The sequence below is a fragment of the Pinus tabuliformis genome, chromosome 3_1 (assembly GCF_031772625.1).
Source record: "Pinus tabuliformis cultivar Carrire ecotype Pingquan chromosome 3_1, CPIR1, whole genome shotgun sequence".
In the NCBI taxonomy this organism is placed as follows: domain Eukaryota; kingdom Viridiplantae; phylum Streptophyta; class Pinopsida; order Pinales; family Pinaceae; genus Pinus; species Pinus tabuliformis.
Window position 1 is genome coordinate 446,031,907 of NC_142301.1, and position 16,522 is coordinate 446,048,428.

Here is a 16,522-nt window from a genome sequence, read left to right on the forward strand (position 1 = left end):
ACAAATTATCCAAAGAGGCCACGCTACTTCCCAGAGGCGAGGGGATTATAACAGAACAGAATGGAGCAGAGGAGTACCAATATTACCACAGGCCATTCATAGAACAAAGGGAACAAAGGGACAACAGTCCCAATTGATGATTGACAAGGGCATTTTTGTTTTTATTTTTGATAATAGAAACATCTAGAACACGGATACTATGTTATATAACAGAGTCCTCTAATGGACATTGGACAGTTTGTACAGCCTGACGAAGAACTCAAAACTTTTTTAATTTGCATACTCCTACAGAACTATACCTTGAAAAAGGGATTTTTGTATGAACAATACAGCAATGCCTCGGCATCTACTTATGTAATTTTCAAATATAAATGAAAGTTACTGATTTTTCCAGTGGAAAAAAGTCGTATAAACATGGAAACGTGCTGGCCTCAAAAGGCTTCTGTAATTAAGAAAAAGTTCCAAGGCACATATTTACATTGTATGTCACTAGCCCCAATAGTGGGACATTGGAGCCACTCCTTGCTCTTCAAAGAACTGACTGAAACTATCTATGCATTGCGAGAAGAGCCAAGGTGAAAAGTAATTTTCTCATACTATGAGGGGGTATATATAACCAAGAGGTGATGCTTGACCCTTGTGACCCTTTGACTAACCTCATGACTGTTCAACTTATTACGACTTTTCAACTGACATGACTCTTCATACTTGTGTGTGTCCATTAGACTTCCACTTTACATTACATTTGATTTACAATAGACATGGCTCATAATAGTGATGTGTTCTTTGACAACTCATGACACGGCTTGACATGAAAACGCTGACATGGATTGGCTTGCTAAGGTGGCAATGTCAAGCTGTTGCTGCTACTGAGTGATAGATGTGTTCTTGGATGTGCTTTCTCTTCTCCTTTTCATAGCTTGATGACGCGGGGTCTTCAATGATTTTTGGTCTTGAGAGGTGGTTGCATACATGTGTTCCTTTCGCTTGCTCTTAACAGGTTTCTTTATCTATCCAGTTGTAAGTGAGTCTTCAAGCATGTTTCCTCCTACTTCTCCTTCTTCATCATCTCACCATGACATAACAATGTACCTGTTCCTATAATTCACTCATGACGGGATGACACAAATCCAAAAACTCCCTAGTCTAAGATGATGCATTGTTATTCATGAACTGAGCCCGGGACAAGTACTGGGAAAGAGGGATCAGTAACTATGCATTGCGTAGTTCTAGGTGATAGGGAGAGGGCTTGATCACTGAGACTAAGCAGAGAGTAGCTTAGGATTTACTGGGGAAATTTCCAGCATAGTCACCTTTAAAGAGGAAAATTGCGGAGTGGCCATTCGGAGTCAAGATTGCGTAGTTCAGGCAAACAATGGTTGATGTTGGATGAGATCCTAGGAGACAGATCTGCATAGTTTCCAAAGGCAAGGAGGACTCATCAATAGAGAGGCCTCGAGGACAAATATGCGTAGTTCTTGAGGAAAGTGAGGTTCGAATGAGGGAGGACACTAGGGGACACCTCTGTTTCGTTTTGGAGGCCAGGGGAGGCTGGGCTTTCTGCACACTGCGGGATTCCAATAGGGAAAGGAAAATATTTAGGATTGAAAGTGTGAAATGCACAATTCAATTTGGAGTTGAAGGAACTACTATGTAATTTTGGCAGCCAAGGAAGGTTGTTGAACTCTAGAATTGTGTAGAGCAACTGCCTTGAAGGACAATGACTGTGTACTATGAAGTACGAGTCGGCAAGGTCACATCATTGAGGGTTGAGGGGGCTCGGTGAAGTGGAGTTGCTCAGTCGAGAAGATTTTTGAAAATGTCTTAGTGTGAGGGAAAGATGGACTCATGGTGAAATCAAACTGTGATTGTACACTTAATATACTTCGATGGCATGACAACCACAGACCACTGGAACAACAAGCAAAGAATCACCCTCTGAGTGACTATCTCACAACAAGAAATGACAAGTGCAACACTTGAAATAGACTTTAAGACGACTGTGACGACACCAGTGTGACAGTGCTCAAGACGTTGTGTATGAGTGCGACAAGTTTTTACATGGCTAGGAAAACTCATATACATAAAGATCAACCCTTGAAACCACCAGGAAAGGTTCACAAACATGACATAACGGTCAAACATGCTAAAAGACGACAAGCAAAATAGTTAGAGGAAACACATGGAATGACTTTCAGTGCTTGCAACCATACATGTCATTGAAGACATAATGATATGACAACAATAAGCAATCCTTCATGCTACACTAAGAGGTGTATTTCAAAATGATGTGCTTTGTTTTCCATACCTACCCTCCAAAGGGTTATGCATCAGATGGAGTCTTCATGCGGTCCCAATCTTCTATCATACCTTGGGTTCCTTGGTATTCTTATCTAATAACTATATTTTCTCCTCAGCTCCTTGAGAGTCATCTAGCATGTCATCCTTCTTAATCTTCTTCTTCATCATCTTGTCATAGCTTGGTAGAATTCTTGTATTTGTAATCTACTCATGACAAGATGATATCAGTTTGATAAACCCCTAGCGTAATATCATGCACTTAGATTCATAAATAGGGTTGGGATTTAGTGACAGGTCAGTGGAGAAGGCCCAGTGACTGTACAATTGCATAGTTCAATCAGTTAAGGGTTAAGCTTGATCATGGAGAATGCGTAGTGCGCAACTCAGGCCAGACAAAGATAAATTTCTGCACAATCCTTACTGAGGGAAATAATTGCGCAGTGGCGACTTGAGAGACAAACTTACACAATTTAAGTAGGCAGTAGTTGCTGTGGGATAAGACCCTGGGAGGAAAAATCTACACAGTTTCAGGAGGCAAGGAGGACTGGGCAAATGAGAGGTTTAAGGGACAGAAGGGTGCAGTTTCTGGAGAGAGGGAGTTCCAACTGGGGGAAGGAGACTGTAGGAAGCATCTGCGCAGTTTTGGATGCCAAGGGAGGATGGTATTTATACACATTACATAGTTCTAGCATGCAAGGAAAAGGATTGAGGGTTTCAGATGCGAAGTGCGCAGTTTAGGAAGGCTGGATGAGGCTAGGTTGTTAGGAAACCTCTGGAATTTGGCTAAGTGTGGGATTAGTGGAGCTGATGTGAACAATGATAGAACACACTTGAACACTTAGTGATACAACATAGACCATCCAGAACATATGAAAATATATTTTTCTTAATGAAACAAACTTTGTGGCAGCTTACGACAAGTGTGGCTCCGACAATAGACTTTGTGAGGATAAAGGAGACACTTGTGCAATAGTGCATGAAACTTTAGAAATGAGTGCCAAACATGTCTATATGATGAGGACAACCCATTTTCACAAAGATTTCCCTTTGAATCAAAACAAACTTCCCTTTTCATGAAAAGCCATAATCCCCATGCCCGAAGATGACACATACTATATAAAGATAAAAGTGTGAACGACTCTTAAGATCGAAGGAGGGACCTTGAAATCGTTAGCCTACCATTAAGTGACTAAGGATCGATCGATCATAGGATCGACTATAGGCTCCAAAATTCAAGTGTAGGCTAAAATTTTGGAGGGTGTTGCAGCTGATACAAAACTTGGTGACACATTGGTTGAATTCCAGATTTTGTGTCTTGGTTCATTTTTTAGTATAGGGCCTTGGTCCTTCAGGGAGTATTGATTCATTGTGCAGATTACTTTGGCTTCTCCACTTACCCATCAGAAGACATGGTTCCCTTTGTACCTTCTCAGTTGAACATAATATAAGATTCAGCCAGATCACAATGTATCTAATTGGGAAGGGTAGTTTAGCTCGCGAGCTTAAGAGTTTAAGAGTATAGTTTTTCATCTTTGGTGTTGCTCCATTGCGAATAGGCCCGGGCAGTACCTCGATAGAGTCATGTAGGAACATAAGCATTGCTCCACTACCAGCGAGCCTGGACAGTACCTTGGTGGAGTTTCCTGTTTCATCTCTTTGCGTAGGAAGCCTTTCTCTTCTTTCACTTTTATTATTTATTTAAGAGAACTATGCATTGATACTTATTTATTTTGGGGCGGAAGACAGATCTCAACTTATTGAGAGCAGGAGTGGTTATTCCTTCAGAGAAGCATATAAATACCTTTGATTTAGGTTTTCTCATTTAGATTTTCCCCTTCTCCATTTCTACTAGTTGGATAAGCTCGAAAACACCAAAGTACAAAATTGAGTATAGGCATGAGGTTCCCAGACTGGACATAGGTTCATGGTTGGACCAAAGCTCTCCTTACAGACAGATCGTATTTTTTGTCAGAACTTCCTCAGCCAAAAGAAACAACCAATTACAAGGAAGATGGACATAGGACTGGCCAAATGTTGAAGTGTCACATGACTCTTTATAGTTCGGCCACACACATACTAAGAATCCAAAATAGATCCAGGCACAACACTTATTCGCGTGTAGAAAGAAAAAGAAAAATCAACAAGAAAGGAAAACAAGATGAGAGGAAAGAAACACACAACAAGGAAACAAAACCAGAACAAGAAAACAAAATGGCTACAACAAACATGATGTAGAATCAGAATAAGGAAATGAGGACAGACAACGGGAAACGAGTGAAAGAAAGGGAAAGCTAACGATGCAACTAATCCTACTCCTAATGTAACAGCTAGAACGTCGGGGTTACGTGTAATGAAATTTCCAGTGAAGCCACTATAGTAGTTCTTGACCTACATCCACAAAGATATGATCGATTAAAACAGATGTAAAGTGATGTGCAATAGAAGATAAAAAAACATGAAAAACTTGCACAAGAAAAAGAGGGTCTTTCCTGTGGGTGGAAAGGTGTGTCACACCCACTGTTCTTATCCAATTCACATGCTTACCTTTTCGATGAATACCATTTTTCAACAAACCTCGAAAGCTTCTTGCAAATATGTATTCACCTACATCGAGCTCCTTGGAAAGCACGAGGAAGGATCGAAACTTGTTGTTTTCTACAGAGCTTGCCAGGTAATATTGTTCCAACCATTCAACGATTGGATCGTAAAACTCATGATGGCCCACTTGAAAACCTTGTGATCTTTGAAAAGATGAATTTTTCATTTGAGAAGCGGGATCACAATGGGAGTATTGTAAGAAAATAGATTTGATCATTCTCGGAAGTCATGCCAAGAGAGTGAGGACCTGCCATAACCATCCGCGAAGGCTAAAGTGCCTCACCTGCTTGACAGAAATTTGAATAGAGAGATGTTTAACCATGAAGACCAAAGGGTGTGAAACAACTATCATCAGATGTGCTGATGGGAAAATGATAAGCCGAATGACAGTCACCAAAGACAGAGAATTGGCCAGATGAGCTGTTTGAAGCATCAGAGTCCTAGTTTTCAATAAACAAAGAAAAACCAATTTGAACAATATTTCGAATGTTCTAAACAATCGAACCAAGTTCCTTGCAAGCCATATATGAAAAACCACCTTCCTGCAACTGGTGACAAATTTTACAAGCATCATAGTCATCAAAAGAGTTTAAAAAGGATGTTAGCACCACAAATGCATGAGACCAGTTGAGGCATGGTGAATGGAGAAGAACTTGATTCATGTGACAACTTTTGCATTCATTATCACTCAAGGATATTTCTGGTGTGATGAGAGGACAAATTTACAATGTAAAATCTGCAAGAAGATCGAGGAGCTAACCATTAAGGGATAAATTAGATAAGTATGATTCTTGCGGGCAAAGATAGTCCCTGAGATGATCAATTTCACAATTCCATGACATTATAAGAGATGGAAATTCCCAACCCGAGTTTGATGTAAGATATTTGCATGAAGATGAATGAACTGTAACAAATCCTGAATTTGGTCAGAAGTAAAATCTTGAAAATTCGAAAATTCACACCGGGAATACCAAACATTTTTCATGCAGAAATCCACATCGAGTGAAACCATGTAGATAGACTAGTTGTGCAAGAGAAACCAGTTCTGATTGAGTTTGGCGGGCTTACCAAAGTTGCGAGATCTTGTCATAACCATCAACAAAAGTTGAAGTGCCTCGAATCCCTGGCAGGTCCCGAAACTTTCCAGATTGTAGAATCACATTTTGAAGCTTGAACTTGATCATGCATGGTGTGAGGATAACTGCTATTGCTTATTTCAATATGACCACTACTCATTGGATAAAAACCATATCTGTCACAGATTTTACCAGATTTTTCAACTTCAACAACTAGATTTCTCAAGTGGATAGGCTCTTCTGATATCACATTCAAAGGTAATGAATTGGTGAGATCTCATGAGCAAGATGATTTGAAGAGTTTTCTTCATGCAAAAGAAGATATGCTGAGGGGTGGGAAGAGTTCTATGTGTTTTGACTATTTTCAATTTCATCATGGGCTGCCTCACCGCCTTGTGTCAATCGAGGGGATAACTCATCGGATGAAGAAACCAAAGAGCATGGAGTATATTCGGCATAAGTGTACGTGTTGCAAATGGTATGACATAAGGGATAGTGAGATGAAGGGGAAGTTTCGATATGAACATCTTCTTTAACCGATGAAGATTCTAGATCTAAATTAAAATGTTCATGACGAACCGAAAGATCATATGATGTGCTTGGGCATTTGTCACGACATATGGAAATATTGGAATGATTACTGCCCAAGGCTATGGGTTGATTGAAAGAATTGATTGTATTTGATTTTCCACCGTGATTAGCAGATTAAGAATCATTCAAGAATGGAAACGCAATATCTTGACATGGAACATTCTGAAAAAGAGAGGAAAATTTTGAAAGTGTCATCACCTTTATGCTCCTCTACCTGTGTAATGTGACTACTTTGTACCTGATTGCAATTTGGGCCAGCATATTAAGAATCAAGAGAATGTGAAGAACTAGTTGATGGAGCAGATTGATCAAGCAAGTCATGGTACAAAGAGTCGGGATGTGAAGATGATAGAGGATAACAGAAATCCGGATTAGCTTTGAGGCTAGGGTTGTAAACAATGACATCATCTTGAGAAATGGAGGACCGAGTCTTCACAGTATACTTCATGAGCCATTATGGAATTTCCTCCATTGAAGCGGAAGAAGAATGAGAAGTTGGGCTGGAGATTTGATTCACTGATTTCACAATTTCACAATCACCACGAGGAGGCATCCTCATCGGGACCGGAAAAGGAGAAGGACAGGGAAAAAAAGGGGTAGTAAGCTCCTCCTATGAAATTTGAGGTGCCTCGTGATTCACAAGAGTTGGGGAAGCAGAAGTGATAAGAGCCAAGCACTCAAACTCTTGTTTCAAGAATTCCCAATTCAAATCTTCTTCTAGAATTTCAAATCGAAGGTGAAGGAATCGATCATAAAAATTCTCAACTAATTGATTAGGCTACATTCTTAAATGATTGATTCTCCCATAAACATCTCAGTAGTTATACTTATCAAAGGCTTGATGGAGCTCCCTGAGGAAATGATGAAGAGAATGGATGGAAGTAGGTGGAAAGGTATGGCACCACCACTTAACATGACCTTCAAGGGTGAGGAAGAAAAGCACACAAGCAAACTCTTCATCATCGATTTCATAAGATTCGTAAAATTTAAGAAAATAAAAAATGTGCTCGGTTATGGATGTTCAATCCTTACCATCAAACTTTAACTGGGAAAAGTGATTGAGAGGTTCATCGGGGAGTGAAAATTGATAAAGGGAAAAATCGAATAAACACCTTGAGAGTACGATTTTTGTAAGACCCATTTTATATAAGAGATTAAAACCAGATGCAATGGGTGCAGCTTATCATCTGGCCCTCCTTCTAGCGCCATTTTTTTATGGTGCTGGAAATTCGTCAACCAAGGGGATCTCCCCAATATGAAGTCCCAAATTGATCTCACACCATTTGGTGTTGGAGTCCCATCTGGTATAAAGGCCCTGTTTCCAAATCCTCAAATATTTTCCTTTTCTCTAGCTGTCAGCACAAGAGGGTAATGAATTGGTGTCTTCGAACATCAAGGTGGGTCTGCATTGTAACTGTGTCTAGGTTATCTTACTGCAAAAGGGAGAGAAAAGTGAGCCTCTATGTGAGAGGTAATAGTACCACCCAGGAAGAGACATACATTAACCAGAAAGGCCTATCCAACATCCAACAAAATAGTCCACAGAGGATGCAACAATCGTTACAACCAATGAACAAGGGGAGATTTGTCTAACATCTAGTGGAATAGTCCACAACGAATGTGACTGTTGTTATAACCGATAAGTAAGGAAAGATCTGTCTAGTATCCTGCAGAATAGTCCACAAGGATGAGACAACAATGAAAACCATCACAACACATTCCCAACAAGATAAACACTAAAACAATTGAAATAGTTCAACTATCTTAGTACATGTGAAAACAAACATGAAATATAAATGCTCAGAGAATAGTCTTACAAACATCCATAAGTCATTCATAGAAATGTGATAGCCTGAAAAGGCTTCTATAATTAAGAAAAATTTCTGAGCCACATATTTACATTGTACATCACTAGCCCCAGTAGTGGGACACTAGAGCCACTCCTTTCTCCTCAAAGAACTAACTGAAACTCTTTATGCATGGCGAGAGGAGCCAAGGTGAAAATTCCTTTGCTCATACAATGAGGGGGTATATATAACCAAGGGGTGATGTTTGAACCTTGTAACTCTTTGAATACCCTCATGACTATTCAACTTCCTATGACTTTTCAACTAACATGACTCTTCATATTCATGTGTGTCCATTGGACTTCCACTTTACATGACATTTGATTTATAATAGACATGGCTCATAATAGTGATGTGGCATTTGAGAATTCATGACATGACTTGACATGACACCGCTGACATGGACCCACTTGCTGAGGTGGCAATATCAAGCCATTGTTGCTGCTGAGTGATAGATGTGTTCTTGGATGTGCTTTCTCTTCTCCTTCGCATAGCTTGATGATGCGGGGTCTTCAATGATATTTGGTCTTGAGAGGTGGTTGCATACATGTGTTCCTTTCGCTTACTCTTAATAGGTTTCTTTGTCCGTCCAACTGTAAGTGAGTCTTCAAGCATGTTTCCTCCTTCTTCTCCTTCTTCATCATCTTGCCATGATCTAACAATGTACATGTTGTTAGATCTAATACTTTTGTGATCCATAATGTAGATATAAGTCTTTCGAATTAATCACATTGTTAGGATTTGGTAGACCTTTCGAACCAACTAATGTGGTTCATCCTCAGGACAAGGTGAGAAATCAATCAATCTAAAGGAATAAATAGCATGAATGCATCATTGTTCAGGGTTTGCCGTTGAGAATTGGCCATTGGTAAATTAGTTAATAAGGAAAGTAAAATATTATCTAATAATTAGCGGTACAGAAATATCTAATAAAATATTATATATTTAAATTAAAAATAGATGTTATGGAATATAAAATATATTATTTCAATATTATTGATTTATATAATATAATTATTTATCAATAATATTAATTTATATAATATTATTAGTTATGGGTTGACTTATTCTCATTTAGTTGAAAACTAGCCATTAGGAATAATTTAATTCAAAATATTTTATTATTAAAATTACCAATTATTTGTTTTTATTATTTATTAATATGATAATTTATCAATATATTCAATTTATATTTATATAATTATAATTTGTCAAAGGTTAGCTTATTTCCTTTAAATAGAAATAAAGTAATGTTGGATTATATAAACCGGAGTTTTTAGGTTAATAAAAATAAAAAGAAGTTTACATCATGATATATTATTAGGGGTATACATATTTTAGTAGTACTAATAAACTTAATAATACAAAAATAAAAGGAAGAGGATCCAAAATTTATAGGAATTCAGAACGATGAAACATCGACCAAATCCTGACAATGTGATTAATTCGAAAGACTTATATCTCATAATGTACATGTTCCTGCAATTCACTCTTGACGGGACGACATCAAATCCAAAAAATCCCTAGTCTAAGATGATGCATTGTTATCTGTGAACTGAGCCCGGGACAAGTAACAGGATGGGAGAGAGGACCAAGTAACTACTCATTAGGAAGTTATAGGTGATAGGAAGAGGGATTGATCATCGAGACTGCGCAGAGCGCAGCTCAGGCTTGACTGGGGAACTTTCCAGCACAATCCCCACTAGGGAGAAAAATTGCACAGTGGCCACTAGGAGTCAGGATTGTGCAGTTCACGCAGACAGTGGTTGATGCAGGATGAGACCCTGGGAGATAGATCTACATAGTTTCCAGAGGCAAGGAGGATTGTTCAGCAGAGAAGCTTGGAGGAAAAATATGCGCAGTTCTTGAGGAAAGTGAGCTCCGATTGAGGGAGGACACTAGGGGACACCTCTGCGCAGTTTTGGAGGTCAAGGGAGGCTGGGCTCTCTGCGCACTGCAGGATTCTAATAGGAAAGGGAAAATTTTGAGGACTTAAAGTGCGAAATGCACAGTTCAAGCCGGTCTTGAAGGAACTGCTGCGCAATTCTGGGAGTGAAGGAAGGTTGTTGAACTCTGGAATTGCATAATGCAATTTCCCTGGAGGACAGTGACTGCACACTGTGTAGTTCCAGTCGGCAAGGTCACATCATTAAGGGTTGAGATTGCGCAGTGCACAACTCAGTCAGGGCCTAGTGAGGCTGAGCTTCCCAGTTGAGAATATTTCTGAAAATGGCTAAGTGTGAGGGAAATATGGACTCATGATGAACTCAAATTGTGATCACACACTTAGCATACTTCGATGACACGAAAACCACAGACCACTGGAACAACAAGAAAAGCATAACCCTTTGAGTGACTGTCTCACGACAAGAAATGACAAGCGCAACACTTGGGATAGACTTTAGGATGACCGTGATGACACTTGTGCGCAAGACGTTGTGTGTGAGTGCGAAAATTGTTTACATGGCTAGGACAACTCGTATACACAAAGATCAACCCTCGAAACCACCAGGAAAGGTTCACAAACATGACATAACGTTCAAGCATGACAAAAGAGGATAGTTGATTGAACAAGAAAAACGGAGCAAAACACTTAGTGGAAACACATGGAATGACTTTCAGTGCTTGCAACCATACATGTCATTGAAGACATAATGATATGACAACAATAATCTATCCTTCATGCTACACTAAGAGGTGTATTTCAAAACGATGTGCTTTATTTTCCATACCTACCATCCAAAGGGTTATGCATCAGATAGGGTCTTCATGCGGTCCTGATCTTCTATCATACCCTGGGTTCCTTGGTCTTCTTATCTAATAACTATCTTTTCTCCTCAGCTCCTTGAGAGTCATCTAGCATGTCATCCTTCTTAATCTCCTTCTTCTTCATATTGTCATAGTCTGGTAGAATTCCTGTATCTTTAATCTACTCGTGATAAGATGATATCAGTCTAATAAACCCCTAGTCTAAGATGTTGCACTTGGATTCATAAACAGGGATGGGACTTAGTGAAAGGTCAGGGGAAAAGGCCTAGTGACTGCACAATTGCACAGTTCAAGCATCCCAGGGTCAAGCTTGATCATTGAGATTGTGTAGTGTGTAGCTCAGGCCAGACTGGGGGAAATTTCTGCACAATCCTTACTGAGGGAAAGAATTGTGTAGTGGCCACTGAGAAACAAACTTGCACATTTTAATAAGGTAGTGGTGGTTGCAGGATAAGCCCATGGAGGAAAAATCAGCGTAGTTTCAAGAGGTGAGGGGGATTGGGAAGCTGAGAGGCTTAAGGGACAGAACTGCGTAGTTTCTGGAGACAGGGAGTTCAGGTTGGGGGAAGGACACTGGAGGAAGCATCTGTGCAATTTTGGATACTAAGGGAGGTTGGGATTTTTGTGCATTGTGAAGTTCGTTTAGGCAAGGAAAAGGCTTGTGGGTTGTAGATGCGAAGTGTGCAGTTTAGAAACACTGGATGAGGCTAGGTTGTTAGGAAACCTCCAGAATTTGGCTAAGTGTGGGATCAGTGGAGCTGATGTGAACAATGATAGAACACACTTGAACACTTAGTAATACAAAATAAACCATCTAGAACATATGAAAACATACTTCGATTAATGTAACAACCTTTGTGGAAACTTACGACAAGTGTGGCTTTGACGATAGACTTTGTGAGTTCAAAGGAGACACTTGTGCAGTAGTACATGAAACTTTGGAAATGAGTGGCAAACATGTCTATATGATGAGGACAACCCATTTTCACAAATATTTCCCCTTGAAGCAAAATAAACTTCCCTTTGCATGACAAGAAATAATCCCCATGCACAAAGATGACAATACTATATAAAGATAAAAGCATTAACGACTCTTAAGATCGAAGAAGGGAGCTTGAAATCATCAGCTTACCAATAAGTGACTAAGGAATGATCGATCACAAGATCAACAATAGGCTCCATAATTCAACTGTAGGACAAAATTTTGGAGGGTGTTGCAGCCGCTACAACACCTTGCTACAGGGGCCCACAATGTTCAGTAGCAGAAGGATGAGTGTTAGTTGATGCATTCAGATCTTGGGAGATAGTTGTAGTATAAAGACACAATCGATTCATTATTTCTAAAGCTTCTCAGTTGTAGATTTTGTAGTGGCAACAACAATAGTGAGAGGGAGAGTTAGTTGGGTTACAATACATTCCTACAGAGGAGCAAGATGCAAACATCTTGACAAAGGATTTGTCAAAAGGAAAGTTTGAATTCCACAAAAGTAGGATAGGGGTTTTTCGGAACCCTTTTCTTGCTAAGAGGAAGTTTAAAATTATAGAAAAAAAGGCTTCATTTGACTTGTGCCTTAATCAAATTGAGAAATTTGAATTTCCACATCAATAGGATGACTTAAGTTGCATATAGCAGGAGTGACATGGCCAAATCACTTCGTTAAGTTAGTCAATTCAAGTTTTTGGGCAATAAGTATAGTTGTTCATGAGTTGATTACTCAGATCTAGTAATCTAATGGATTTATATTTAGTGAAACTCAGTTATTTGAGCTTTAGTCATGAATAGATTTATTATGAGTTCAATTGAGTAGTTGTAACTATTTTTAACTCATTTATCTCTCAGTTAACTAGTCAATTTATTAAAAATGGCCCTAGTCATGCATGCAATTTGAATTGCCTAGTTGAGTGGAGGGAAATTACATAGTTGTATTTATTATTGTATGCTAGTGAGTGTACAAAGTTTTGCATTGAGAAGGTGAGCCATTTCTCTTGGCATTTGTGCAATAAAATAGGAGCTTTCCCTATTATTTAGGAGTGAGAGTTGTGCAAGGAAATAGCAGGAAGCAAGAGGCCTATTTTTCCTAAGTATTGGGCATATCAGACTCAGGAGGAGGAGATCAGTATTGCAGTGTAGGTTGAGCTTCAAGGTTTGAAGTTGTCATTATAATAGATCATTATTCTCATATGATTTAATACAAACAGAGGAGGGGTTTTTTCCTAGTTGGTATTTCTAGTAAAAACCATGTTCATTGTCATTGAATGATTGCATGTGTTTCTATTGTATGTTTTCCTTTGTGCCGATTGAGTAGAATAAATTTGTGTCTATTGATTTGAGTCTAATTTCATTAGCAGCTACAAATTTCAATTTATTTCTACAATGTCTTCTACATGCTCGAAACTAAGCCTATGAATGATCACTTGTCCAAGCTACCAAAATTTAACACAATATCCTAGCTAATAGGTTTTTAAACAAGCATTAAATTTTCAAGAAGTTCAATTTATTACTAGAGTTTTGAGGGGGCGAGCTATAGGTTTTATTTGATAGCTTCTTGATGTAAATATGATCCGAAATTAAACAGGAACACAAAAAATCACAGATATAACCATAAATACAGAGATGCAGCAGAAATAACACTTCATTTCATTAATATAAAAATACTGAAATATGCTTACAAACATAATGGAAATAAACGAGCTCGGGCGATGGTAGCTTATCTCTGAGAAGAGATGTGGTAGCTAAATGCATCTGAATTGTGTTACAATGAGGCTCAGGGGCCTATTTATTATTGAACAACAAGGGGAAAACCTAAAAAACAAAAACCCTAACCCCAGGAGATGGAACACCAAGATTTTGTGGGCCTCGTTGGGGTTAGTTGGCAGCCAACTTCCCAGGGTCGTAACTTGGTCATATTATCTTCGTTTGGCGTGTATGATACCTTGTTGGAAAGGTCTCTTCAAGTACTACAAGATTTGTGGTAGGCCTTTGTCTAAGCATATGGGTCTACTGCAGACCTCAAAAAAACGCCGTTTAGGGGGTCAAAACTGCTCCGGAAGCTCAGGACCTGAAAAACTGATAAAAATAGTAAATGGTGGAATAAACAAGGAAATAGGTGAAACCGACTGGAGATCTAGGTGGAATAGGTGAGTGGCCACCAATATCCACCTGGATCAAAATAATATATAATATATAATAATTTATGTAAGAACAAACATAAAATATCATTTTTGAATATGTCCACAATATTGCCATATCATATTAAAATCACAACTGGACTACAACCTATGCTCATTGAAAGGCAGAAAAACATAGTTCCATATCTATAAAAACAACTGAGAAATTAAATTTTGTATCCTTTTGTAAAATTTTCACTCGAAACTAGATCAGTCACTAAACTTACCTCAAGTGCAAACTATGAAGCTTGAGCATAAAATAACTTATATCAGGATAACAAGAAATTTTAAGCACTTGGAAATTGGAAGGATGTAAATCCAAATTCCAATCAAAGAAAATGCATTTGTCCTCCAGGAAATAAGCATGATAGCTCACCCCATCAATTTTCTCCTCTCCATTTGATTGCTTTGCAATAACATCCCCTGCACAATGTGAATTTCCATTTGGTTCTTTTTCAGTCTCCTCCATAATTTTGAATCTGGAATGGTTATTTTCATCAGTACCATTCTCAAACACTCTTTCCTTGTGAACAAAACAACTGAAATGTTCATGACCTTTATGTTGTTTCAGACTTGCCTCCTTTCCACTTTCCCGTGGTTTTCACATGAAAAACTAAGAATTTTCCTTCCAAACTTCACCATTAGTATAAAATTCCTTTTTCTAAGTAGGAACTGATGCTTTGATTTCATCTATAACATACCCACGGGATTCAAGAGCATCCCTCCTGTGGAAAAAGGACACCATAACAAAAATACTTTCTTCACTAATAGGTATAATGCCCAGACAATGCACCATTGCAAGTCACTTCAATTTCCATCGATTTCTAGTTGCAGAGCATATGGTTTTGAGTTGTCTAGGGGCCATGGGGATATAAGCCTTGTATCTAATATCTAGAACCTACTTATCTTCAAACGTATCACTTCTTGTTCCAATAAAGGTGGTTATTTCTCTAGCTATTGGACTCCTTACTAAATCTGTATATCTTTTAATATCCAAGTGAGTATCATCAACTATTTCTACATAATATTGCTCTACTTCGGCCATTCTTTGGAGGAGTAAAATAATTGCCATTCTTTTGATGAGTAAAATAAACAATCATTTTATGACTTCTAGCAACAAAGTAGTTGAGCATGATGAGTGTTCTTAGGCTTCAGAACAGTTTACACAAAACCTACCGAAATAATGATAAAATCATTTTCCTGGAAGCATCTAGTTAATATTCTCAACAAAGGTGGTTTCAACCATTATGAAGCCACATATACCATCATGCTTAAGATGTTGCCACAAATAACTGAACCTCAGGAATTCCTATCGCACACAAAATATGAAAGAATTAAGCCGCAATACCAATTTACTAGACCCTGGCTTTAATTTTTTTCAATATTTGCATTTGGATATAACTCATGATATTACTGGGGACTTATTTTTGTCAATTATTAGTGGCCCTGGAGTATGTCCTAAAATTACTTTTACTCGGCTAAGAGCTCATCTTCCTCGGACTTAAGGAAACAGGTTAACAACCCAAGACCATGAGGCATTTGGCAGGAGTGAAAGTCTGTCCCCTTACAGACCACCAACAAGTAATTCTAGGTGGCTTTCTTTTCCTTGAATAACAATGATGAGTCAGTCTACTGATAACAACCAATGACGATTGTCCCCACTACTAGTTTGGCAAGTGAGTTATGATAATCTTTTGCACTATTAAAAAAAATCCTAAATTCAAACATATCTTTCAAATAAATTCATATTTTTAAAAAAGAAAAAAAGATAATTGGTCATACCAAAACAATGAAATAAACAACATAAAAATATATTAAAAAAGAAGGCAATTGGTCATTCAAATGTCATTCAAAGAAACAGTAGAGAAATATATAGAGAGAATTGTTACGCTACATATAAATGCTCACCAAAGGAGAAGGATTAGATTGGGAAAACGCAAAATATGAAGATGAGTGATTTAAACTAAAAACTGGTTATTTTTTTTGTGAACTAGAGCTATTTATATTAATAAGAAAAATAGAGAATTACATAGAGAGTGTCACCATCTTCACCTGAAAAACTTAGAGGATCTAAGGAAACTGAAATCTCTACTATGCCACATACCAAACCTAAAGCAAAGGGTACTCTTGAGTACATTATTAACTAAATTTACAACCCATACATAGAGAGTA

General features: G+C 38.2%; 1 pseudogene; it reads right to left on the reverse strand.

Moving 5' to 3' along the window:
* Nucleotides 1-14,573: 14,573 nt before the first annotated feature.
* Nucleotides 14,574-15,395, reverse strand: LOC149187665 (molybdopterin synthase catalytic subunit pseudogene; annotated as a pseudogene).
* Between the last annotated feature and the right edge of the window lie 1,127 nt (nt 15,396-16,522).